Source organism: Adiantum capillus-veneris, chromosome 3 (assembly GCF_014529385.1).
Source record: "Adiantum capillus-veneris isolate H3 chromosome 3, ASM1452938v2, whole genome shotgun sequence".
NCBI lineage: Eukaryota > Viridiplantae > Streptophyta > Polypodiopsida > Polypodiales > Pteridaceae > Adiantum > Adiantum capillus-veneris.
Window position 1 is genome coordinate 134,715,288 of NC_140933.1, and position 25,599 is coordinate 134,740,886.

At 41.1% G+C, this 25,599-nt stretch overlaps 1 pseudogene; it reads right to left on the reverse strand.

The window, feature by feature from the left end:
- LOC147461755 (uncharacterized) overlaps positions 1-20,311 on the reverse strand; it is an 85,413-nt pseudogene extending 65,102 nt beyond the window's left edge.
- Between the last annotated feature and the right edge of the window lie 5,288 nt (positions 20,312-25,599).

Genomic DNA, 25,599 nt, shown 5'->3' on the forward strand with positions numbered 1-25,599 from the left:
CAAACATAATAAGGTAGCTCAAATCTACAACTTTAAACAGAAACATGTTGAGTCTGTTAGGGATTGTGCAACTCGAATGAAACAATACATTGTCAAATGCCCAGGGCTAGAGATACTAAACAAAGGGAGTGCTAAACAAAGAACTTCATGCTATACTCTATAGTAAAAAGCATACAACCCTAGAAGATTGTGTGTCAGATACTATTGACTTAGGAGACAATTGTGATATTTTTAACAAAGAAGATGTCCCTACTAAGCGGCAAGCTGTACGAATAAGCTCGTGATTTGCGGAGGGATTTGTGGAGCGTTTTACCAGCTGCCACATCATCACTGTTATTGGCCAGGCTTTCAGCAGTGAAAAAGTCCTTCAATTATGGGATATTGCCACATCATCACTTTGTGACACCCGAAACAACCGTGAAATCTGGAGGATCCATTCTGGTTGATAAAAAATTTTAGCCTATTAATGTCGCTTTGGAAGCCTACCAAGCAGGACTTAAAGCAAGCCAAAACATGAAAAACAAATGGAAAAACTATCCTTCTCTAGACATGGAAGCAGCTAAGCTGGAAGCTTATCAAAATTTGGTAAGAATCACGCAAGAAATGCTGGAAAAACAAAAACCCAAGCTTGAAAGTATTGCAAAACCCGAAGAGCTTGTGGTAAGAGACACTAAATAAAAATCCAATGTGGTTGCAGAACCCCACCTTGAAACAAAAGAACCATAGCTTATAGTCCCTGACAGCGAAGATGCCTTAGACGGAATTCCATTCGTAGAGGAAGACTGGCCAAGACACTTATGGGAAAAAGTGAGAGAGATCAATGATGGGAGCCTAACTCTGAAGTCAGCTCCTATAGAGGAAGTCTGGTTGGATAACCTACCTTCTGATGTGAACATGGATGTACAATCCTTGTACGAGGATTGTGGATCTGAAGCATCAGGAATGTCGAAACCATTGACATTGAAAACATTACCCTCTTACTTGGGAGATAACAAAGATGAATCCATAGTGTGTAAGACTACTCAAGTAAAAAGAGATGAACATACCCTCAAAGTAGACAACATTCATTCAAACATGTCTACACCCATCCAATCCACTCTTACATTGGGAGAACTATTAAAACTCAGACCATACTTATGGAATGATCTACAGAAAACCCTAGAGAAGGTGGGGATAACAGGGTTAATCTCAAAAAAATTGGGAAAATTGAAAAAGAAAATGGACAACAAAGAGATTCGATCTGTTCCCATGAACAAAGTCGAAGAATATTACGAAGGGGAAGAAGAAAACACCACCCTCCCAGTGGAATACAATGACATTGAAACCATGGCAATAGTGGATAGTGGAGCTGGCATAGCCATAGCCACTAAAGCAGTATGGGAATCCTGGGGACAGCCAGCCATTAGACAAACTCGAATGAAATTGCAATTGGCTGACAGACACATTGAGAGACCATTAGGGCTGCTTGAAAAAGTGATAGTCAATTCCTGTGGAATTGAATATCAACACACTTTTGCCATAGTAGGCTTTGGGAAAAAACTCAAGTATGAAATCATATTGGAAAGACCTTTCATGCGACGGGTACAACTTATCCAAGATTGGGGAAACAATTATCTGTACTTGAAGCAACTAGGATCTATAACAAGAGTAAATCTAAAAGATCACACTTACAAAGATGTCTTGAAAACACCCATACATGAGTTTGATTCAGTCTCTTCGGCTGAAACTAAGCTTCCATCCTGGTTAAACAAGGACATTCCTATTTGGATGTGCGAAGCTTTAAAAAATGGAAGTTTAAGACGAGAAGAATGTATCCTAGAAAGGGACTGCACAGATGAAGCCTATGTACATGAACCCTTTCTAGAGCATTTGTTTGAGCCATTCGAGTGGACTCATATTTTAGCGACTATGGATGTATGTGTGAATACATCTATGCCTACTCAATTTTGCAATGAGGATGGCTACAACATAATTTCCATCCAAATGATTTCAAATCTTAACATTGAAGACGAAGATGAGGAACCCAAGGACTTAATGAAAGCTCAACAAGTCTTTTCAGACCTCTACTTCAATGCAACTCATGAGTTAGATGAACACTCAGCTACCTCAGAAGATTCGGGGTCAGAAAAAGAACATATGAGAGCTAAGCTACTCTTAAAAGGAGGAGAGGAAAAGTTTTTTGACTTTCCAAACCAGAAATCGAGGAGACAAAAATGGTATAGACGAAAAAGAGACACCAGAATTGTGAAAACATGACCTATGCCATCAGTCTCCAGTTGAACACAATTTCTGATGCAAATAGATGCAAATGATTGTGACAAAATCACTAACAGATATCCTTCAAACAAAAACTCAGAAATGTTTCAAACATCGAGAAAAACAAGGAAGGGTACTCAAACAAACCCACAACATAAGAAACCACTCATGACCAGAGTCGAGCGAAAAAAGAAATATCAAGAGTTGAAAAAAGCTCTAAAGGAGATATACACGACCAAAATGGAAACCACGGAAGAGGATGGTAAGGATGTAATGAGTGTTTCTTCCCATTACAAAAAGTATACTCTCCAAGATCAAAAAATCATAGTTGAACAACCTATTAGGGAACTACGGAAACAGGGCAAATCTTATGAAGAGCCTAAAAACGCTAAAAAGATAGACTTGGTTGAACTAGGAGAAGAGCTTAGACCTGCTTACATTGCAAATGACCTAACAAAAGAAGAAGAAGAGCTCTTGCTGAGCTTGTTAAAGGAATACCGAGATATCTTCACTTGGTCTTACAAGGATCTCAAGGGTGTTGATCCAGAAATCTGTCAACATACCATACCCATGAGAGATGATGCGAAACCAAGTAGACAAAGGCCATACACATATAATGAAACACTTGCCAGGAAGATAGAAGAAGAGATTGAAAAACTCTAGGAAGTCGAATTCATTTACAAAATTGAACACACAGATTGGGTGTCTCCAATTGTAGTAGTACCCAAGAAGAATGGAAAATTATGAGTGTGTGTTAATCTAAAAAAGGTGAATGCAGCTACCATTAGAGACAACTTTTCTCTTCCGATAATTGAGCATGTTTGAGAACGAGTTGTGGGGAAAGAAGATTACAGCTTCTTAGATAAATTTTTGGTATACAATCAACTTTTGGTTGACCCAAAAGATCAGCATAAAACTACTTTTGCAAACAGAATGGGTATATTTGCCTATTGGGTTGTGCCGTTTGGGTTAATGAATTCTCCAGCCACATTTCAAAGGTTGATGAGCCATGCTTTCAAAGAATATCTTAGGAAATTCTTAGAAGTATATATGAATGATCTATACGTACATTCATCAATCCAAGCTAATCATTTTGAACACCTCAAAAAGGTATTCAAAAATGTAGACTTTATAGAATTTGCTTAAATTTTGAAAAGTACACATTCATGGGTAGACAAGGAAAAATTCTTGGATATATAGTGTTTAAAAATGGCATTGCTAACTACTGATATTGAGAATATTCATGTCATTGCTGATTTTCCTAGACCAACAACACTCAAGGGGCTACAAGCCTTCATGGGGCATTATGGATATTACCGACGGTTCATCTACATATACGCTATAATTGCAAAACCCATGTATAGCTTGATTACACACTTTGAATGGACCGAGGCATGTGAAGAATCCTTCATGAAGCTAAAGCAAGCTTGCACCTCAGCTCCAATATTGAAAGCACCAGATTGGAATAAGGTATTCCACGTACATGTAGATGCTTCCAATTTTGCTATCGGTTGTATACTAGCTCAACGAGGAGACGGGATAATTGACTTTCCTATTTCTTATGCTAGCAGACAATTGAACATGGAGGAAAATAATTACACCACCACCGAAAGGGAAGGATTAGGAATGATCTATGTCGTTAAAAAGTATAGAGATTACCTATTAGTCAACAAGTTTATGTTCTTTGTGGACCACCAAGCTTTGTTGTATTTGTTCAACAAGCCATGCAGCACAGGAAGAATAGTGAGATGGTTCATCATTCTTCTGGAATTTGATTTCACTGTGGTTGTAAAAAAGGACACTACACATCAACGAGCAGATTATTTGTCAATGATTGTTTCAGGAGAATCACCTAAAGGGGTAGATGATGATCTACCAGATGCCTACTTGTTCTCCGTGGAGATGATACCTAGGTGGTCGGAAAACATTGTGTCATTGATGACAATAGCTCAAGTGGATTCACAAATACCACTTCCTATCACAATCAGATTAATCGAGCAATCGGCTATGTATCAATTACTAGTTGGTAGGCTATACAAAAGAAATCAAGACGGGATATTGCTCTTATGCATTAATCCTGAAGAAAAAGAACAGTATCTAAGTCAAGCACATGTTACCATAGTAGGACTTCACTTTGCGGAAGACCAAACTATGCAACGAATCTTGAGACTTCGAATATTTTGGCTGACTATGAGGAGAGATGCTAGATCTTTTGTAAAGGATTGTCCTCAATGTCAAAAACAAACACCCATACCTCATGTAACATTGTTTCAAATGTCACATGTTCCTTAGTGGAGTAATTATCTAGTTACTTACTTATCGAGCCGAACATTTCCTGAGGATATGAGTAAACTCCATCAAAGAGCAATTGAAACTGAAGCACGAGACTATGCTCTTATTGGGAACCAATAGTATTGTAGAGGTAAAGATCAACATTTGCGTCTTTGTGCAAATGAAAACGAGTACATTCCGATTATAGAACAAGCACATGCTGGATTAGCTGGAGGTCTAGTGAGACCACCGTAAGAGCAATCTTGATGGTAGGAATATGGTGGCCAACACTTTTTGCAGATACCAAAGAATATGTTTGAAGATGTGATGCTTGTCAACGAGCAAAAATGCCAACACGTGTAGATAGCATGCCCTTAAGACCAATAATGGGGGCTAGAGCAGTCGCAAAATGGGGTATAGATTTTGTTGGGCCAATATAGCCACATGCTTATAGAACCCAAGCTCAATATATCATTGTAGCTACGAACTATTTGACCAAGTGGGCCGAGGCTAAAGCAACTCAAAAGAATGATGTCAGAACCACTGTTGCATTCTTATATGAGTATGTATTCACGAGATATGGACTGCCAATATAAATTGTCAGTGATCGGGGAACTCATTTCCTCAATGTGGTAATCGAGTATTTGCTTAATGAGTTTATGGTCATCCATAACAAATCAGCTCCCTATCACCCACAAGCAAACGGACAAGCTGAGCATACGAACAAAATTCTTAGCTCAGTGCTGACTAAAGTGGTTAGTTCAGGAAGGACACATTGGGAAATGAATCTCCATGCTACTCTATGGGCTTATCGAATTTCATTCAAAATAGCTTTAAATGCTACACCCTTTAACGTTGTTTATGGTCTTGATGCTATACTTCCAATAGAATTTCTATTGCCGACATTAAGGGTAGCACAGAATTTTGAGTGGACTGGACATGAATTGTCAGAAAGAATTGAAGATTTGGAAAAGCTAGATGAGCAAAGGCTAACTGCTGTAGCTCACATCTATGCACAAAAGCGGAAACAAAAACAGTTTTTTGATTCCCACTTAACCACAAAAATCTTCAAAAAAGGGAACTTAGTTTTAGTCTATTCCCTTAAGCAACACATTCCCAAGTTTAAGAAAAAGGGAAACGAACCGTTTATAATTGAAGATGTATCTCCAAGTGATCAGTAAAATTGTCCACCCTAGATGGTGAACCAGTGGCTAATTGGATTAGTGGATGTCATTTAAAGAAATACAATTTGCTGCTAACCAATGAATTGCTAGAAAGAATGCATGCAGCCAAGCAACGGAAGATTAAACAACAGCAGGTTATTGATGAAGCCAGGAGGAAGCTCGGCTTTGGGTACTCAAGTGGAAAGCTGCTCTCAAGAATCAATAGATACCAATTCCCATCAACACTCTAGAAATAGATGACCGACAATGGGAATTACCAAAAGATGCAGTTTCAACAGATGATGACTGGTTAGACGGAATGGACCTGCGTATCAAAGTACAGCTCAACAATCATAGCACCAATGCTTTGGTCAAGACAGGAGCTAGAGTAAATGAAATAAGTTATTCCCGTACAAAAAGGCAACAAGTCAAGCATTGACAACAGGAATAGTGACAATCAAAGGATGCAATAAGAACCCAACCTCTGTAAGGTCTCTAACCCCAATCAAAAGAGCACCATTGTACATTGAAATGAATATAATGGAAAAAGTTACTATTTTTAGCAGTTTTTCGAATTTTGTCCCAGTGCCATGATGTTTAGAATGTTTTAAAGCTTCGAAATGTGAATTAAAATAATTTTTGTAAAAAATTTTCAAAAATAGTAAGTTTTTGGTCACTCGACCCATCCAGTTTTGACCGTCTCGAAAAACTGCACCCGTACCCTGAATTTGAAAAAATGCATTTTTCGAACCCCGAGGGCTGCTAAATATGGCAGGTACTCGGGCCGGTACGCCTTAGTTAGAGCTTTCTATAGCAATTTTCGGCATCAAATTCCGACTCGTATGACCCGTTTTAGGCTAAAATCATTTTTTCCCAAAATTGTCCAGGGAGCCTCCGGGGGCCCGAGGCTGTGTGGGAACAGGTTCCAGCCCACTCCAGCTCAGCTTTAGCAGCTAGGGGGCACCCTCTTGCCTTGTGGGAGTCTTGGGAGAGTTTCTAAGCTTGCTACTAAGTGTGAGAGTCAGTAAACCAAGCCAACTGGACACGTTTAGTTAGGAATGAACATATCCCCAAAACATGTTGGAGAAATCCGACGGAAACCTCGGCACTGAACTCATTTCTAAAGTAGGAAAGAAATGATTGATGGGTATGATGTTTGCAATATGTCTACTAGGGAAAATTTAGCTCGACATGTTCATTTTATTTCCAATGTTGAATCAGTCATGACCCCCCTACTGATCACAGGGAGCAGAGTTCCTCGTTAACGGCTCTCGAACCCACGACTTGCTTTCTATGCGGTGGGAACCCACGACTTGATTTCTATGCGGTGGGAGTGTCCATGTCATGCTTTCTATGCGGTGGACATACCTAGTTGTATGGGCAGCTAGGCGACAACGGGAGGAGTAAACTCTCGCGGTAGAGGGGATGTTGTATCTCCAGAGCATTGGAATTTTAATGAATAAGTTTGAGTAGAACTTTTACTAGAAATATGTCTTGATGCCGATTGCAATACTGGTTGAAGGGTTGTCTTAACGAACAATGTGATTCGGAATTTATCAAGGAATGTTTATGTTGAACAATCATTGTGGTAGTAATTAGGTCACACAAGGAAGTGTGAGTGTGGGGGTGGAAAGTGGGGGCTTGGCTCAGGTTGCCAATGCCTATGAGATGGGTGGTACCGATTGGTCGGGAACTCTCTGTCCCCATAGTGTTCAATTCAATATTAGTAATACTCATTGCCCCTAGAGCGGTGAAATCTCGAGAGTACGTGCCTCTGAACCATGGGGAAAAAGGCACTCGGGGTTTCTCTCCTCTTGGAAGGTGAGTCTTAGGATCACTAGATAGTTTAAGTACGCTTCCTCTGCGAGGTGGAGCTAGATCTCATTGCTAGTAGGCTCGAGCTCGATTCACTTTGTGATGAGAGATCGTCCGCAAGCTGAACCCTGAACCACTTTGTTTGCTTCCACTATAGATCTAGTGGCCACCAGGTTCACCATCAGATCCGCTGTTTGATATGGCGGGGTGGGGACCTCACACCTGGTATCAGAGCCTAGGTTAGGCAGGGAAATAAAGTCGTACTGTTTGAATATTTAAAAAGGAACTGAAAGTATATAGGTAGCTGATCCGAATTCCTTGCATTGGTGTTGCAGGAAGACCCCGTGCTAGAATATCGGAAGTTCCAAGTATTTGAGCTTATTTATGAGCAAGCTCGAAGATCCCCAGTTTACCAGTTTAGGTGAGATGTCATGGAGATACTGATGAAGGCTCATACGCCACACTCCACTCGCATTGATAGAGGATGGGAACTTGATTGGACATTTCCAAGAGAGGTTTACTACATCAACGCTCGGAAGCTAGGATGCTTGGCTACCGATTTGAAGAAGATACATTGGGGCGAAGAGTTGAGGGTAGTGGAGTTATTCTACTTGCTGCCTACCTGATTAGACCTTATTGTTTCAGGCGACTCCAATCAAACCATCAACGATTGGCTCTTGGAAATGGTCACTGAGGTGATCCCAGCAAACAAAGTCAAAACTTTGGAGTACCAAAAGAGGAATTCCAGCTTGATATCTTAGTTTATTATCCACTCAAGGATGAATACAGGAACTATTTCACGAACAAAGTAGTGCATCATGTGAATACCATCTCCTAGGCGTATTTTATATGCAATCCAAAAAGCCATGTAATAAGTCGATCATCAATTATCATAAACCTTGAGGGGTTTCAATTGTAATAAATTTTCATCAATAAAGTGCTTTTTGTCTCTGAATCTCTGTCGCTTGATAAAGTAGTATCTTGAATTCTATTTAAAGTCTCGTGTCTATTTTGAAATCCAAGTAATGGTATCAAGGATCTCGTATAACCCATTAGGCACCACATGTTGCTCTGTACAGTCAGGGAGTGCAGTGAATGGAGTATACACATACACACTCTCCAGGAGCATGGGGTCTACATTCGTCATGAATGGTAAATTTACTTTCCCACCCCCTTCATTTACATCGCTAGCTCCATGAACTATTTCAGGAACAAAGTAGTGCATCATGTGAATACCATCTCCTAGGCGTATTTTATAAGCAATCCAAAAAGCCATGTAATAAGTCGATCATCAATTATCCTAAACCTTGAGGGGTTTCAATTGTACTAAATTTTCATCAATAAAGTTCTTTTTGTCTCTGAATCTCTATCTCTTGATAAAGTAGTATCTTGAATTCTATTTAAAGTCTCGTGTCTATTTTGAAATCCAAGTAATGGTATCAAGAATCTCGTATAACCCATGTAGGCACCACATGTTGCTCTGTACTCGGCAGCGCAAGAGAGGAAGCTTCTCCTTAAGCAAGCCCAGCCTCCGATCTTTAAGGGCGAGGGGGCAAATGTGGAAAGAGATGCGGAAGTGTGGATGGAAGCCATGGACGACTACTTTGAAGCTGCGGAGACCCAACCCGTAAATCAGACCATGCTTGCGATGTTCCGCTTCACTGGCGATGCCAAGATATGGTGGAAGCAACATTGCAGGGACCTGGATATTAAGGGATCTTCCCAATCCTGGGAAGACATCAAAGCTGCGATAATGGGGCGTTATTTACCACCTGCCTATAGGACCTTGAAGATGAATGAATTCCTTTCACTTCGGCAGAGCTGACTTCATATGTCGAAGAATATTATGCAAAGTTTGTCACTCTTCGGAGATACGCTCCTAAGATGACCTTGGAACAATAGGTGGCGAGGTTCTGCCAAGGGCTAATCGACCCTTTGAATACTCGATTGGAAGCTCTCAGGCCAACGACACTCTAGGATGCCTTGTTGAGGGCCAAACCTCTAGCTCTTGAAGTATAAAAGGTTAATCAGAACAGGAGGAATCATTGGGCAAAGAGGGCAAGGACAACTGCTTCGAATAACAGACTAGCCAACCAAGCATATGACCAGCGTCCTATTGTGGCTACCACCACAACCATGGAGTTCCCAGATGTTCGATGCTATGGTTGCGGCGAGTATGGACATTATAGATCTAAGTGCCCCAGGAACATTCAGGCAACCAACGCCAATGTCATACCCTTGAATACCCATGGACGTGGCCAAGCTAATGGAAGAGGAGGACGTGGAAGGATGAACAGAGGGCGAGGGCGTGGAGCTACCGCCAGATTAAACGCAGCAGTGGTACAACCAACTGTGGGTGACGAAACAGTGGAGAGAGCAACCCTTCATGCTACAACTGACAACCCCAATGGTTGCGAGCAATACGCAGTTATTCATACACCAGGATCTCTCAGAGGTGAACAAGTTAACTTCATTATAGATTGTGGTAGTACTCTTTCATTTCTTTCACCCAGATGCATGAGGAAGTTAAGGCTAGATAAGTATCCAACAAGCAAGCTACTTTTGGAGTTAGCAAATGGCAAGGAAGTAGTATCTCAACATTCTACAGGAAAAATCGACTTTGATCTAAGAGGACATCCAACTTCTGCCCAATTTCGAACCCTTCCCTTAGGATTCTTTGGCTAAAGCAAAATAGGGCCCACACACATTGTGCAAAAGGAAATTTTACCTTTACAGATAACTTGGGTAATGAAGCCTTAATCCAGGGGGGAAATGGGAGACCTAGGGCTACTCTAGTTAAGGCCAGCAGACTTTTGAAGGGATTAAGAAAGGGATAGAAAATTTATGTGGTAAAGCTCAACAAAGTAGACCAAGCAGATACCTCACTTCGACCAAACTGGTTGAGGGAGTATGATGATGTATTCCCAGAAGATCTTATGAATCTTCCGCCACATAGAGAGGTAGATCATGAGATTGAGACTATCCCTGGATGTGAACCTATCTCAAAAAGACCTTATAAAATGTCACTTCCAGAGGCCATCGAACTCAAGGAACAACTTAGGCAACTCATTGAGCAAGGATTCATTCGACCCAGTACTTCTCCTTGGGGTGCACCAGTTCTTTTTCAGAAGAAGAAGGATGGAACCTTAAGGTTATGCATAGATTACCGTGGACTAAACCAAGTAACTGTCAAGAACAAGTATCCAATTCCAAGGATTGACGAACTCTTGGACAGGTTCCACGGCGCCAAAATGTTTACAAAGATTGATCTAAGGTCAGGATATTACCAAATCAGGATCAAGGAATCAGATATTCCAAAGACAGCTTTCAATACTAGGTATGGGCACTACGAATTCACAGTAATGTCTTTTGGTCTAACAAATGCTCCTGCAAGCTTCAATCGACTTATGCAGGATATTTTCAGACCTTACCTGGATGATTTTGTCTTGGTTTTCTTTGATGACATTCTGATCTATTCTAAGAACGAGGCAGATCACGAAGAACATGTTCGCAAAGTACTTCATCTTCTTCGGGAACACCAACTTTACGCTAAAGAGAGCAAGTGCACCTTTTGCTCACCTAAGGTCAATTATCTTGGATTTTTCATATCAGCTGAAGGGATTTCAGTGGACCCAGACAAAGTCAAGGACATCGTTGATTGGCCTCAACCATCCACCGTCAGCGAAGTAAGAGGATTTCTTGGAATAACGGGTTGGTACAGGATTTTGTCAAGGACTATGCACGTATTGCTGCACCTTTGACGGAACTCCTGAAGAAAGGAATGAGGATCAAATGGAAGACCGAGCACGAGTCTAGCTTTTCTAAGCTAAAAGAGTTCTTGGTCTCAACTCCTATTTTAAAGCTTCCAGATTTCAGTAAGGAATTTGAAGTAGCGACCGATGCTAGCAAATTTGCTCTAGGCGGAGTTCTTACTCAAGAAGGAAGACTGGTGGCATATACTTCGCGAAAGCTGCGGGATCATGAGAAGAATTATCCTACTCATCATCTGGAACTTTTAGCAGTTATACATGCGCTGAAGTTATGGAGACATTATCTTCTTGGACGCAAGTTTCAGCTGGTTACAGACCACAAGAGCTTAAAATGGATTTTTACTCAACCTATTCTCAACATGCGACAACGACGATGGATAGAGCTATTACAGGAATATGACCTTGACATAAAGTATAGACCAGGAAAGGAAAATGCAGTTGCAGATGGTCTTAGCCGAAAATCTTTTCTCGGCGCTATCTCTATTCCAAATAACCCTATCTGGGATAGAATCAAGGAAGCATCCTTGGTGGATCCAAAGTGCCAACGTATAGTATCATTAGTTCAGCAGAATAAGATGCCTGAAGCTAAAGATTACTCTCTTATGGGAGGAGGTATTTACTACAGACATAGACTCTGTGTACCCAGAGACTAAGCTCTAAAGAAGACTATTCTGTATGAAGCACACAATAGCCCTACATCTGGACATCCATGCTATGCTAAGACTCTTCATGCTGTCAAGAGGAGTTACTTTTGGTCTAGAATGAAAGGAGACATACTTCGCTATGTGAGGCAATGTCTTTCTTGTCAGCGGATAAAAGCTGAAAGGGTCAAATTACCAGGACAACTTCAACCTCTTGACATACCCCAGATGAAATGGAAATGCATCAGTATGGATTTTGTTACAGGATTACCTTTTACAAGAGGTTATGATTCTGTTTTTGTGGTTGTTGATATGCTCACAAAAGTGGCTCATCTAATACCCGTAAAGACAACCTTTACTGCTTCAGATGTTAGCCGCGTATTCATCAAGGAGATTTTTAGGCTACATGTTCTACCCAAGCGTATCGTCAGTGATAGAGATGCCAAGTTTACATCAAAATTTTGGACTTCTCTTTTCCAATCTATTGGGTCACAATTAGGTTTCAGTACAGCGTATCATCCATAGACAGATGGGAAAATTGAAAGAGTTAATTAAGTCATCCAGGACATTCTCAGAGGCTATTGCTCGCAAGAGCCAAAGAAATGGTTACAATATCTACCTTTGGTGGAGTATACTTACAACTCTTCCGAACATAGAAGCATTGGAATGTCACCTTTCAAAGCTCTTTATGGACAGGATTGTTTAGCACCACTGAACTTCTTAGATCCAACCATCAGGGTAGAAGCATCTAGGAAGATGTTAGAAGATATGGAAGCACAGACTAGAGCTATTCGGCAGGACATTCAGGCCGCTCAGGATAGACAGAAGCACTATGCAGATAAGAACCGTTCAGAAAGAACTTTCAAAGAAGGGGATAAGATTTTTCTGCGAGTCCGACCAAAGAAAAGCAACTTATCTCTAGGCAGATATAAGAAGCTAAGCCCAAGGTATTGTGGACCATTCGAGATCATTAAGGTTGTGAGTGACCAAGCTTACAAGCTAAAGTTACCTGCAAACTTGAAGGTTCACCACGTCAATTTACTCAAACCCTATATTCCTAACCCTGATCAATTCTTGGACTCAGATCAGATAGTTATGCCAGCACAAGGAGTTCTCGACCTCCAGCCTGACTATGTACTTGAAACAAGGGAAAGGAAGTTACGCAACAGAACTATCACGGAGCATCTGGTAAAGTGGAAGGATTACCCTGAAGAAGATGCAACTTGGGAGGACGAACCAACACTCATAAAAGATTACCCAAGCACATTCTTGAGATGAGGACATCTCAAATTTTTCACGTTGGGGAGGTTGTAAGGTCTCTAACCCCGATCAAAAGAGCACCATTGTACCTTGAAATGAATATAATGGTAAAAGTTACTATTTTTTGTAGTTTTCTGAATTTTGTCAGTGCCATGATATTTAGAATGTTTTAAAGCTTCGAAATGTGAATTGAAATAAGTTTTGTAAAAAAATTCCAAAAATAGTAAGTTTTTGGTCACCCGACCCGTCCAGTTTTGACCGTCTCAAAAAATTGCACCCGTATCCCGAATTTGAAAAAATGCATTTTTTGGACCCTGGGGGCTGCTAAATATGGCAGGTACTCGGGCCGGTACGCCTTAGTTAGAACTTGCTATAGCAATTTTCGGCATCAAATTCCGACTCGTATGACCCATTTTAGCCTAAAATCAATTTATCCCAAAATTGTCCGGGGAGGCTCCGGGGGGCCGAGGCTGTGTGGAAACATGTTCCAGCCCACTCCAGCTCCGCTTTAGCAGCTAGGGGGCGCCCTCTTGCCTTGTGAGAGTCTTGGGAGAGTTTCTAAGCTTACTACTAAGTGTGAGAATCAGTTATCCATGCCAACTGGACACTTGGTGGGTAGGCAACTAGACTTGCCATGCTTAACTAGAGAGGCTCCCATATGCAAATAGCAACCCAGATCGATTTTCAGCTTGAGGAGGCCAATTTAAAGGTGTGCTCACACACACACACACACACACATGCTCACACACACACCCAGTACACACACACACACACATCTACACACACCTTTGGGAGGTGCTGCCAGTACACACACAGTTTTTGAAGGAGAAGCAAGGAGGGAGGTGCTGCCGAAATTCTCATCTTGAGGATTCATTGGATCAGAAAAATCAGAGGATTCTCAATCCCTAATCACGGTAATTATGATTTAATTACGGTTTTTCTTAATTCTCATCATTATTCTCCAAATTTCTCGTTTACTATGCCTACTTTTAGCTATAATTCTCAATAGCTGCTCTCTAAGTTTACATAGCTATACTCCATTACATAATCATCATTCAATTAGCTAATTTATGCAGCCATTCATCATTCTTAATCAAGGATTAATACATGATTAGGAAAGATTCTCTCTCTAGGCCGCATAGTTAATAAATTGTCTGCCGGTAATGAAGTAGATTTGATGGAATTCATTCTTTTATCATTCAATAGTATTGCAATTAAATTAGACTCAATCTTCTCTCACATTAAAATGTGATTAAGGATGAAAATTAAATCGTCATTAGGCAATTAAGAAGAGAATTTTCTATCACACATGCCTGCGGTAATTTTGCATCTTCAAATTTCTCTAGGAAAGTGATTGAACTCGCTTATTTCATCTCTCTTGTAAATCAATTAGTAAAATTCTGAATTTCTTAATCATCTAAGCCAAGTGATTAACTTAGAGCTAGTTCCCATAAGGGCAAGTAAAGAGCTACCCAAAAAATTGCTAGGTCTCGAAGGAAAAATCAAATCTCTTGCATAAGGTGGATTCATTAATGATTCTAATATGCCAATTGGTTTGTTATTATGCTCTCGGACTTTAGCTCTTTTTCAAGTTTTTCATTTAAAGTAGTGAGCAAAATGGCCCCGGTTAAGAGAACTCGCTTCGGTGGTGCCCACGACCGCGAGGCGGGAACAAGCAATGTCAATGGAAAGGGAAAAGCTCCCATGGACGAACAAATACCGGCCATCTCACGGGCCATTGACGAAGAAATGGAAGAGGTAGGTCATAATTTTATTCAAGTCGTTTGAATTAACATTGCACACGTTTAGTTAGGAATGAACATATCCACAAAACATGTTGGAGAAATCCGACGGAAACCTTGGCATTGAACTCATTTCTAAAGTAGGAAAGAAATGATTGATGGGTATGATGTTTGCAATATGTCTACTATGGAAAATTTAGCTTGACATGTTCATTTTATTTCCAATATTGAATCAGTCATGACCCCCCTACTGATCACAGGGAGCAGAGTTCCTCGTTAACAGCTCTTGAACCCACGACTTGCTTTCTATGCGGTGGGAGTGTCCATGTCGTGCTTTCTATGCGGTGGACATACCTAGTTGTATGGGCAGCTAGGCGACAACGGGAGGAGTAAACTCTCGCTGGAGGGGGGATGTTGTATCTCCAGAGCATTGGAATTTTAATGAATAAGTTTGAGTAGAATTTTTACTAGAATATTGTCTTCGTGTTGTTTGCAATACTGGTTGAAGGGTTGTCTTAACGAACAATGTGATTCGGAATTAATCAAGGAATGTTTATGTTGAACAATCATTGTGGTAGTAATTAGGTCACACAAGTGTGAGTGTGGGGGTGGAAAGTGGGGACTTGGCTCAGGTTGCCAATGCCTATGAGATGGATGGTCCTGATTGGTTGGGAACTCTCTGTCCCCATAGTGTTCAATTCGATATTAGTAATACTCATTGCCCCTAGAGCGGTGAAATCTCGAGAGTACGTGCTTCTGAAACATGGGAAAAAATGCACTGGGGATTTCTCTCCTCTTGGAAGGTGGGTCTTAGGATCGCTAGATAGTTTAAGTACGCTTCGCCTTCGAGGTGGAGCTAGATCTCATTGCTAGTAGGCTCAAGCTCGACTCACTTTGTGATGAGAGATCGTCCGCAAGCTGAACCCTGAACCACTTTGTTTGCTTCTGCTATAGATCTAGTGGCCACCAGGTTCACCATCAGATCCGCTGTTTGATATGGCGGGGTGGGGACCTCACACCTGGTATCAGAGCCTAGGTTAGGCAAGGAAATAAAGTCGTACTGTTTGAATATTTAAAAAGGAACTGAAAGTATATAAGTAGCCGATCCGAATTCCTTGCATTGGTGTTGCAGGAAGACCCCGTGCTAGAATATCGGAAGTTCCAAGTGTTTGAGCCTATTTATGAGCAAGCTCGAAGATCCCCAGTTTACCAGTTCAGGTGAGATGTCATGGAGATACTGATGAAGGCTCATACGCCACAATCCACTCGCATTGATAGAGGATGGGAACTTGATTGGACATTTCCAAGAGGGGTTTACTACATCAACGCTTGGAAGCTAGGATGCCTGGCTACCGATTTGAAGAAGATACGTTGGGGCGAAGAGTTGAGGGTAGTGGAGTTATTCTACTTGCTGCGTGCCCGATTAGACCTTATTGTTTCAGGCGACTCCAAATAAACCATCAACGATTGGCTCTTGGAAAAGGCTCGGGGGATTCACTATTAGTAATGGGGGGATGTTACCTACGTGCATCAAAAGTAGAGAAAGCCCCCTATGTACGGTATCTTACTTGCTAACCTACCCCCCTACATACGAACAAGATACGGACATTCTCGCAATGAGCCATCCCCCCTTATACGGATTTTGTACGGAATGTAATGACCCACTATTTTATGTACACTAGTAACATAAAAATTTTAGAAGCACATGCTTTTGCAAAAATACATGTTGAACTGCAAATGAAGAGAAGTGTACATTGTAGTGTATTTCATTTGTAGTAGATGTTAAGAGAACAAACCATGAAAAGCAACAAATATAATGAATACTAAATTAAAATAAACCAACGTTTCAATGTAATTAGTCAAAAAACAAATAGCATTTGTCTTGTAAATTGATACAAATCTCAATCTCAAAACATATGATACTAGCCACCTACTTAGTAGGCTTCCCACATGGGATTTAAAGCACACAGATGAAATGGATTGTTTTCTAACTAACAAATAATACATACTCTTTAACAACCATGAAAAACTTCACTCATCAAATCAAAACACATTACAAAACAACCCATTAAAAGATTAATCTTTTTGAACAAAAACAATTACATTTGATATGAATGCACGTCTATGCTTAAGAAAAATGCAACTTTTAAAAAAGTACCATCTGTATTTAATTTTGAGTTTGTACATAAAATATAAATCTTAAAAATTTCGCCAGAGTCTCCTTTGTACGACGACCTCTTTCTCAAAAAAATCAGTATACCCTTTTCTTGGGCTCCCACTTGGGATTTAAGGATTATCTTACACGTTAAAATCAAACACATTTTCAATAGAGTGAAAGTAATCTAACTTCAAAGTGGTGATATGACACATAGACCCAAGGTATGCTAGACGTGTTGGCAAGAAACTATAGCTCAAGATAACACACCCGGTCAAGCCATATGACCATGTGGGAAATTGAGACTATAGAATTTGTAGCTACATGTAAAAGAAAATAACGATCTTAAAATCTTTAACGTGTTTTATTGTAAAAAGAGACACAACTACACATTTGGTAAAAATGGTTAGCTCAAGAGACCCGGTCAAGCCATATGGATAGCTAGAAGAACTGAAGGTCATAATAAATAGCTCAAGATGGCACACCCGATCAAGCCATATGACCAAGTGACAAATTGAAACTATATTTGTAATTATATACAAAATAAAGACATTGTGTATGTGTGACACATAGACCCAAGGTATGCTAGACGTATCTATCTTTATAATTATATACAAAATAAAAACATTGCGTATGTGTGACACATAGACCCAAGGTATTCTAGACGTGTCTTGGAAAGAAACTATAGCTCAAGTTAACACACCCAATCAAGCCATACGACCATGTGGAAAATTGAGACTATAGAATTTATAACTACATGTAAAAGAAACTAAAGATCTTAAAATCTTTAACGCTATGATGTCACACATCCAGTTTGAGATTAAGTACATTCTTTATTGAGTTAATACAACACTACCACCCAAAATTGTGAGTATCACTAACTTGCAAAATCTAAGCTAGATTTCGAGCTTGCCTTGAAAAAATTTGACAAAATGTGACAAGATTTAGTGTAACTACCGATAGATGCTTCCAACTATGATCTAAAATCCAATTTAGTGCATTGGATAGACAAAAAGAGACTCAGGGAGTCAACAGCGTTGGCGATTGCAGTGGAAGAAGTCGAGACTCGGACGCCAGCTCCAGCAGGTTGGGACATCAAGACTAAGCGTCACTGATCAGCAGGTCAGGACTCGAACACCATAGCTAAAGCCTAAGGGCATTGAGCAGGCGAAAATGAGTCACGAGTAAAGTGAGCTGAGAACTCACCCTACGTCTGGCAATCGCTTCACTTGCAAGGTGTTGGCCTCCCATCGTGAACGTCAGCACAAACTCCTTGCATCGTCATCATCCTTGCTGAAGAAGTCTGAAAAGAGGAAGCTTAATGAGGCCCAAGGAAGCCGTTGAGAACGCAAACTCAAGCTAGCTTGTCTATGAGATGTAGCTATAACAAAAAGAAAAAACCGTTGTTGCAGGTATACAAGACACCATCAACCAGTTCGGTAGGATTAATGACACAATGCTGAAGACATTGAAGCTTCTGCCACTACAGAAGCTTGCATCATAGTGTATAGACAAACATCTCAAGCATAGAAACAGTATACAGTTCACAGATCAACATTAATTGAAGAAAGAGTTTGTGGCAAAGCCTTGCTAACTTGAAACAAATTTGGAATCCAGCACTGGCTGGGAGTGGTGAGCATAGATCTAAAGCCAATTTCTACCAAGTGAGGGGGGATACTAGGAAGCTAGAGAAGTTAGAATAGCAACGGTGAAAATTTCACCTGACAACCTTCACTGAGGACAGATCTGAACATTGTTTTCAAACCTTCATGAGGACGGATCTGAACATTTTTTTCAAACAAGACAATTACACAGGCTAGCTACATTGTCAAATATAAAAAAAACTCAGAACAGGATCATTATACCAGACATAAATGGAACTGTAACATCGGAGACATGGCAAAGAAGGCATGACGAAACAATTTTTCGCATAATAAAATAGAATAAAGACCGATAGAGTGAGATCTTAAAGGCACTCACCTTGATCTTAAAGGCACTCACCTTGAACCCATCGGCCATCCATAGACTGCCCCAACATGCTGTTCCACTCATTCCGACATATCTCACCACACGTCTTAGTTGCTCGTTGGGCCCCCGGCTCAGCCCGATATACCATGGTTGTTGTACATCCCCGACCATTTGATCATGTTCTTGGCTGCCTGGTATGGTATCGAGTACAGTTTACCCATCCTTTGACGCTGCCTAAAATGTGCTTCATGCCTTAAACACTCCTCTCAGCGCTTTCCTTGTGTTGCTCTCAGTGATGCCATCTTTTGTTGATATTGTTCTTGAATCTCTCTAATAGCCTACAATACCCCATGAAAGAATTTAGAATGAGTGAAGTTCCAAGCTTTGGCTAATACAACACTAATTAAAGCACAGGAAGTGCCAACCTGGCGATGCCTAGGATTCTCATTATCCTCTGCATCATTAAGGTCCTTTGTCAGTTGCATTGTCTCTTGCACAAACTTTCGCTCGAGGGCCTCAAGGGTCGCGGACATTCCCTGCTGATCAAAGCCGCGTCACCATCTTGACCATGATCACCCTCCTTAGAAACCCCCTTTGAAAGTCGCCTCTCGTCATATTGAGGGCCTTTCAAAACCCTAAACCGAGTTCAAAAGATGAGAGAAAATCACAAAGTACAATATGCATAATCACCAAACGGCCACAGCCAACACCTTTCCTATTACTTACCTCCTTTAAGTCCGTATGCCATCGCAAAAGCACCATTTTGACACCTTGTTTCCCACTGGCGCCTTGCTTCTAGCTGGTCCATGCTGTTGTGTTTCTCATCATAATATGAAGCTTCTTATCCTGCATAAGGCTGCATGTTTGGTTCATACTGAGTTTGTTGACTGGCAATGTGCTGCATATGAGATCTTGCAAGAGAATCTGACGAGCGATTATGAGACCCGTGTGACTTGCGTGCACTCAGAGGCTTCTGATCATCCTGTACATCATCAAGTAATCTCTTCACAGCATCTACAGCCTTTATCACCCTGTTGCTCCCAAAAATCCGCACAAAGAAGGATCCATTCCCAGCTGTCAAATTGTCATCCAACTTCAATGGACATCCTGTATCCTTTTCAATACCCTGGACAGTCGATCCTCCAGTTCCGATAATTCTTGGCTTGAGTCTTCTATCCTTCATCGGTATCTTTTCTACAATTTCCGTTTGTCTGCGATTTACTCCCAAAGTTGAAGGACAACCATGCAAATAAAAACAAACAAAAGGCATGATACTAGAAGCCACACTAGAAAAAGGCTTCATATTCAAAACTCCTCTTAACTAATACACAATGAGGAAATAATGGGAATAATCTTCAGCATCGCGAGAAGTCAAGATAATTATCTAGCAAACGAGCCAGTAGAAAAATAACAGCAACAAGCATCTTCACTTACACAAACTCAAACTATTGTTACTTCTGTACTGAAGTTCTTGCAGGTGTCACCATATCCCTGTAGCTAATGTACAAGAGAAACAATAATCTTGATACTCCATCGCCTATGCTTCACTTGCCAATCATCATCGATTGTAGAAAGAATCGACTGTGTCGCAAGAAGAAGGGGAGGCCTATCTTCAGAACATTGTGTACCTATATCCCCATCTGCTTGCTCCTACAAAGCAATGCCAACACAGATATTCATGACCAAGGAATGAGGCCACAACATCAAAGACCAGGTATGAACCAACCTGAAAATCTCAGTAAAGACATTTAGGAGCTTAAAAGGTCGTTTCAGCTCAAACGCAAGTTGCAATGCAGTTGCATAGTCAGTATTTGCTAGAGCATTGGACAAATTTTGATCTTTCAAGGTCTGTTCTTCCTAAAGAAAAGTAAAATTGATTAGAAATTAAAGCTTCACGACCACCTAAACTCTTAGTTGAGATGACTTGGCACCTCTTTGCACAATGCCTCCTCTTCATCCTCTTGAGTAGAGTACATCCACAAGTTTATAATTGAATCACTACCACCAGTAGCAAGCATTTCATCAATTGCACAAACATCTAAAGCCCAAATCTAAAAAACAATAGAAAATAAGAAGCTAATTTTCCTCGACTAAATTACTTATCACTAGTGATGCCCAAAAATTCAAACTACGAACATGCACCTTGTCCTCATGACGATCAAACGTGTTTATGCACTCATTTGCCTTGATGGTCCACAGTTTTAACAAGCCATCAGCTCCTACAATCAGTTCATAAATAGGTTTAGTGAGACCTTAGCATGGTGTGCAATGTTGATGGTCTTCCACAAAACATTATCATGGTGCGTAATGTTGAAGGTCATCCACAAAAGATTATGCGCAATATTGATGTCCTTCCACAAAACATGTCAGAAACTACCTGCAGATATGATTTGCATTCCTCCCAAGAGAAAAGATGCTTTGAGTACACTGGCTGTGTGGCCTTCAAATGTTTTAAGACAAGACCCATCCGAGAGTGCCCATATGCGGACAGTTTTGTCAACAGATGCTGTTAAAACACATTGGTCCACATGAGAAAATTTCACTTACCAGATACCCTTTTTATGCCCACGCAGTGTGACACATGGGACTAGCTCTAGAAGCCTCCATATGCGAGCAGTCTATCCTAAAACAATTTGCAAAGAAACGGTGACGATTGAAAATTTGCAATGTCATTCCAATGCATAAAGTAGTTGTGTCCTTACCTGTGAACCAGTACAAACCAGGCTCTCATTTGGAGCAATAGCTATGGAGTTTATGTCTTTGTCATGGGCAGCAACTGTTGCTAGTGATGAAAGTAGTATTGGCCAGTATTTATTGGCCCTATCTTCAAAGCCAGTGGCACTCCAGACTTTGATGGTGTGATCACTGGTATGTGCAAAAATATCAGCATTCTTCTCGGAACAAATTCTACTAAAACAATTCTAAAAGTACCTGCTTCCACTGAAAAGAAACTTTTTAGTCTTCTTGGAGAAAGCTAGAGCTCCTACAGCTGCCATATGTCCCTCAGCAATGGCTACACAATGTCCTATTCTGAAATTCCACAATCTGACCTGAAAACGATTTGAGCATTAATGACAAAAGGCTTGGCTAGCCTGCCAAAAAATTCACAAAATAGCACCGCATAACTGCAATACTGAATGATTCTTCCCCCCAAAAGCCAATAAAGTGATGCTTGAAGAATAAATGGAAGAATCCAGGCAAAGTACAATATCCTTATGACCAAAAAGCTCCTGCCTGCAGGTTCAAGTAAAGACGAGCAGTATTGGCAAAAGCTCCACCATAGCAGTATTGACGAGCAATAAAGACCAGCAGAATGGAGGTTTTACCTGTGGAAGGTCCACCATAGACAAAGAGAGGGATATGCAAATAACAAGCAAGCCAAGGAGCTGTTTGATCTCGCTATTATGTGCAGGGGATTGGTCAACAAGATGCAAGTAGAGCATGTCTTCGGAGATTGTAGCTCCCTCTGACAAGTGCTACTCTTCATGTTGGGAATGAGATTGATGGATTGCAGCTTCAAAGGAGACAATGCACGGCTACGAGTCCTACAACCCATCTCCCCAGCTTTAGAATTGGGAATGTTCCCTTCAATTACCCTTCTTCTTCCATCGCCAGAAGGGGAGCAACAAGTAGGATCGAACCCTCACCCTGTCTTGAGTTCGCATATTGTTACCTACCGTTTTCATGCCCTCAAACTCTTCAGAGTTAGGCTATGAAAACATGCCTGCCCTTCACTTTTTGGTGGTGGGCGGCCATGCATTACAAACTAGCTGCAGTATATTTTTAAAGAACGTTACCAAAATACCCCTCTATCGTGGGTGCAGGAGAAGCTCTTGATCATGCCATTGGTGTTGCTATTGAGTTTTCATACGAAGAAGAATAAGAGAAGAGTGACTTGGATGATGTGCAAGAAGACAACAATAAATAAAATGAGGGTGTAGATGTGGAGACAAAGGCTATGCAGATGGTGGTATTGATGATGATGATGTTGAAGAGGCTAATGAGGGTTTGGATGTCCAAGATATTGATGCCTAGTGTCTACATAGAAGAAGATTAGTCAAGTTTATGGTAGCATTGACCCCCAACAAATTTAGAAGCTTGTTGAACAAGTCTTACAGATGTTAGCTAAGGGAGAGGACAGGGAGGTACCATAACTTCTCATTGGTATAGCTATCTTAGTTTGCTAGTGGAGTAAATTAACCCTTTGAAATACCAAGAACAACAGCCTCATGTAAAGTATTCTTTAATTGGCTTGTAAGGGCATGTGTCTTATGGCATAAGCACTTAATATCCCTCCCCCCCACCCCCACCCCCACCCCCGGCGCAGGGTAGGTCCCCCCTCCCTTATGCATACGGTATGAGCATGAAATAATGGGGGCTACCCCTATTGTATACGCTTATGTCTGACCTCTCAAAACCCCCCTCTTGTACACTCATGTGATACCATACAGAAATCCATAGTGAATCCCCCGGGGGAAAAGGTCACTGAGGTGATCCCAGCAAACATAGTCAAAACTTTTGGAGTACCAAAAGAGGAATTCCGGCTTGATATCTTAGTTTATTATCCACTCAAGGATGAGTACAGGAACTATTTCACGAACATTCAGGCAACTCCAATCAAACCATCAACGACTGGCTCTTGGAAAAGGTCACTGAGGTGATCCCAGCAAACAGAGTCAAAACTTTTGGAGTACCAAAAGCGGAATTCCGGCTTGATATCTTAGTTTATTATCCACTCAAGGATGCGTACAGGAACTATTTCACGAAAAAAGTAGTGCATCATGTGAATACCATCTCCTAGGCGTATTTTATACGCAATCCAAAAAGCCATGTAATAAGTCGATCATCAATTATCCTAAACCTTGAGAGGTTTCAATTGTAATAAATTTTCATCAATAAAGTGCTTTTTGTCTCTGAATCTCTATCTCTTGATAAAGTAGTATCTTGAATTCTATTTAAAGTCTCGTGTCTATTTTGAAATCCAAGTAATGGTATCAAGAATCTCGTATAACCCATGTAGGCACCACATGTTGCTCTGTACTCGGCAACGCAAGAGAAGAAGCTTCTCCTTAAGCAAGCCCAACCTCCGATCTTTAAGGGCGAGGGGGCAAATGTGGAGAGAGATGCGGAAGTGTGGATGGAAAGCATGGACGACTACTTTGAAGCTGCGGCGACCCAACACGTAAATCAGACCATGCTTGCGATGTTCCGCTTGACTGGCGATGCCAAGATATGGTGGAAGCAACATTGCAGGGACCTGGATATTAAGGGATCTTCCCAATCCTGGGAAGACATCAAAGCTGCGATAATGGGGCGTTATTTACCACCTGCCTATAGGACCTTGAAGATGAATGAATTCCTTTCACTTCGGTAGAGCTGACTTCATCTGTCGAAGAATATTATGCAAAGTTTCTCACTCTTTGGAGATACGCTCCTAAGATGACCTTGGAACAATAGGTGGCGAGGTTCTGCCAAGGGCTAATCGACCCTTTGAATACTCGATTGGAAGCTCTCAGGCCAACGACACTATAGGATGCCTTGTTGAGGGCCAAACCTCTAGCTCTTGAAGTATAAAAGGTTAATCAGAACAGGAGGAATCATTGGGCAAAGAGGGCAAGGACAACTGCTTCGAATAACAGACTAGCCAACCAAGCATAAGACCAGCGTCCTATTGTGGCTACCACCACAACCATGGAGTTCCCAAATGTTCGATGCTATGGTTACGGCGAGTATGGACATTATAGATCCAAGTGCCCCAGGAACATTCAGGCAACCAACGCCAATGTCATACCCTTGAATACCCATGGGTGTGGCCAAGCTAATGGAAGAGGAGGACGTGGAAGGATGAACAGAGGGCGAGGGCGTGGAGCTACCGCCAGATTAAACGCAGCAGTGGTACAACCAACTGTGGGTGACGAAACAGTGGAGAGAGCAACCCTTCATGCTGCAATTGACAACCCCAATGGTTGCGAGCAATACGCAGTCATTCATACACCAGGATCTCTCAGAGGTGAACAAGTTAACTTCATTATAGATTGTGGTAGTACTCTTTCATTTCTTTCACCCAGATGCATGAGGAAGTTAAGGCTAGATAAGTATCCAACAAGCAAGCTACTTTTGGAGTTAGCAAATGGCAAGGAAGTAGTATCTCAACATTCTACAGGAAAAATCGACTTTGATCTAAGAGGACATCCAACTTCTGCCCAATTTCGAACCCTTCCCTTAGGATTCTTTGGCTAAAGCAAAATAGGGCCCACACACATTGTGCAAAAGGAAATTTTACCTTTACAGATAACTTGGGTAATGAAGCCTTAATCCAGGGGGGAAATGGGAGACCTAGGGCTACTCTAGTTAAGGCCAGCAGACTTTTGAAGGGATTAAGAAAGGGATAGAAAATTTATGTGGTAAAGCTCAACAAAGTAGACCAAGCAGATACCTCACTTCGACCAAACTGGTTGAGGGAGTATGATGATGTATTCCCAGAAGATCTTATGAATCTTCCGCCACATAGAGAGGTAGATCATGAGATTGAGACTATCCCTGGATGTGAACCTATCT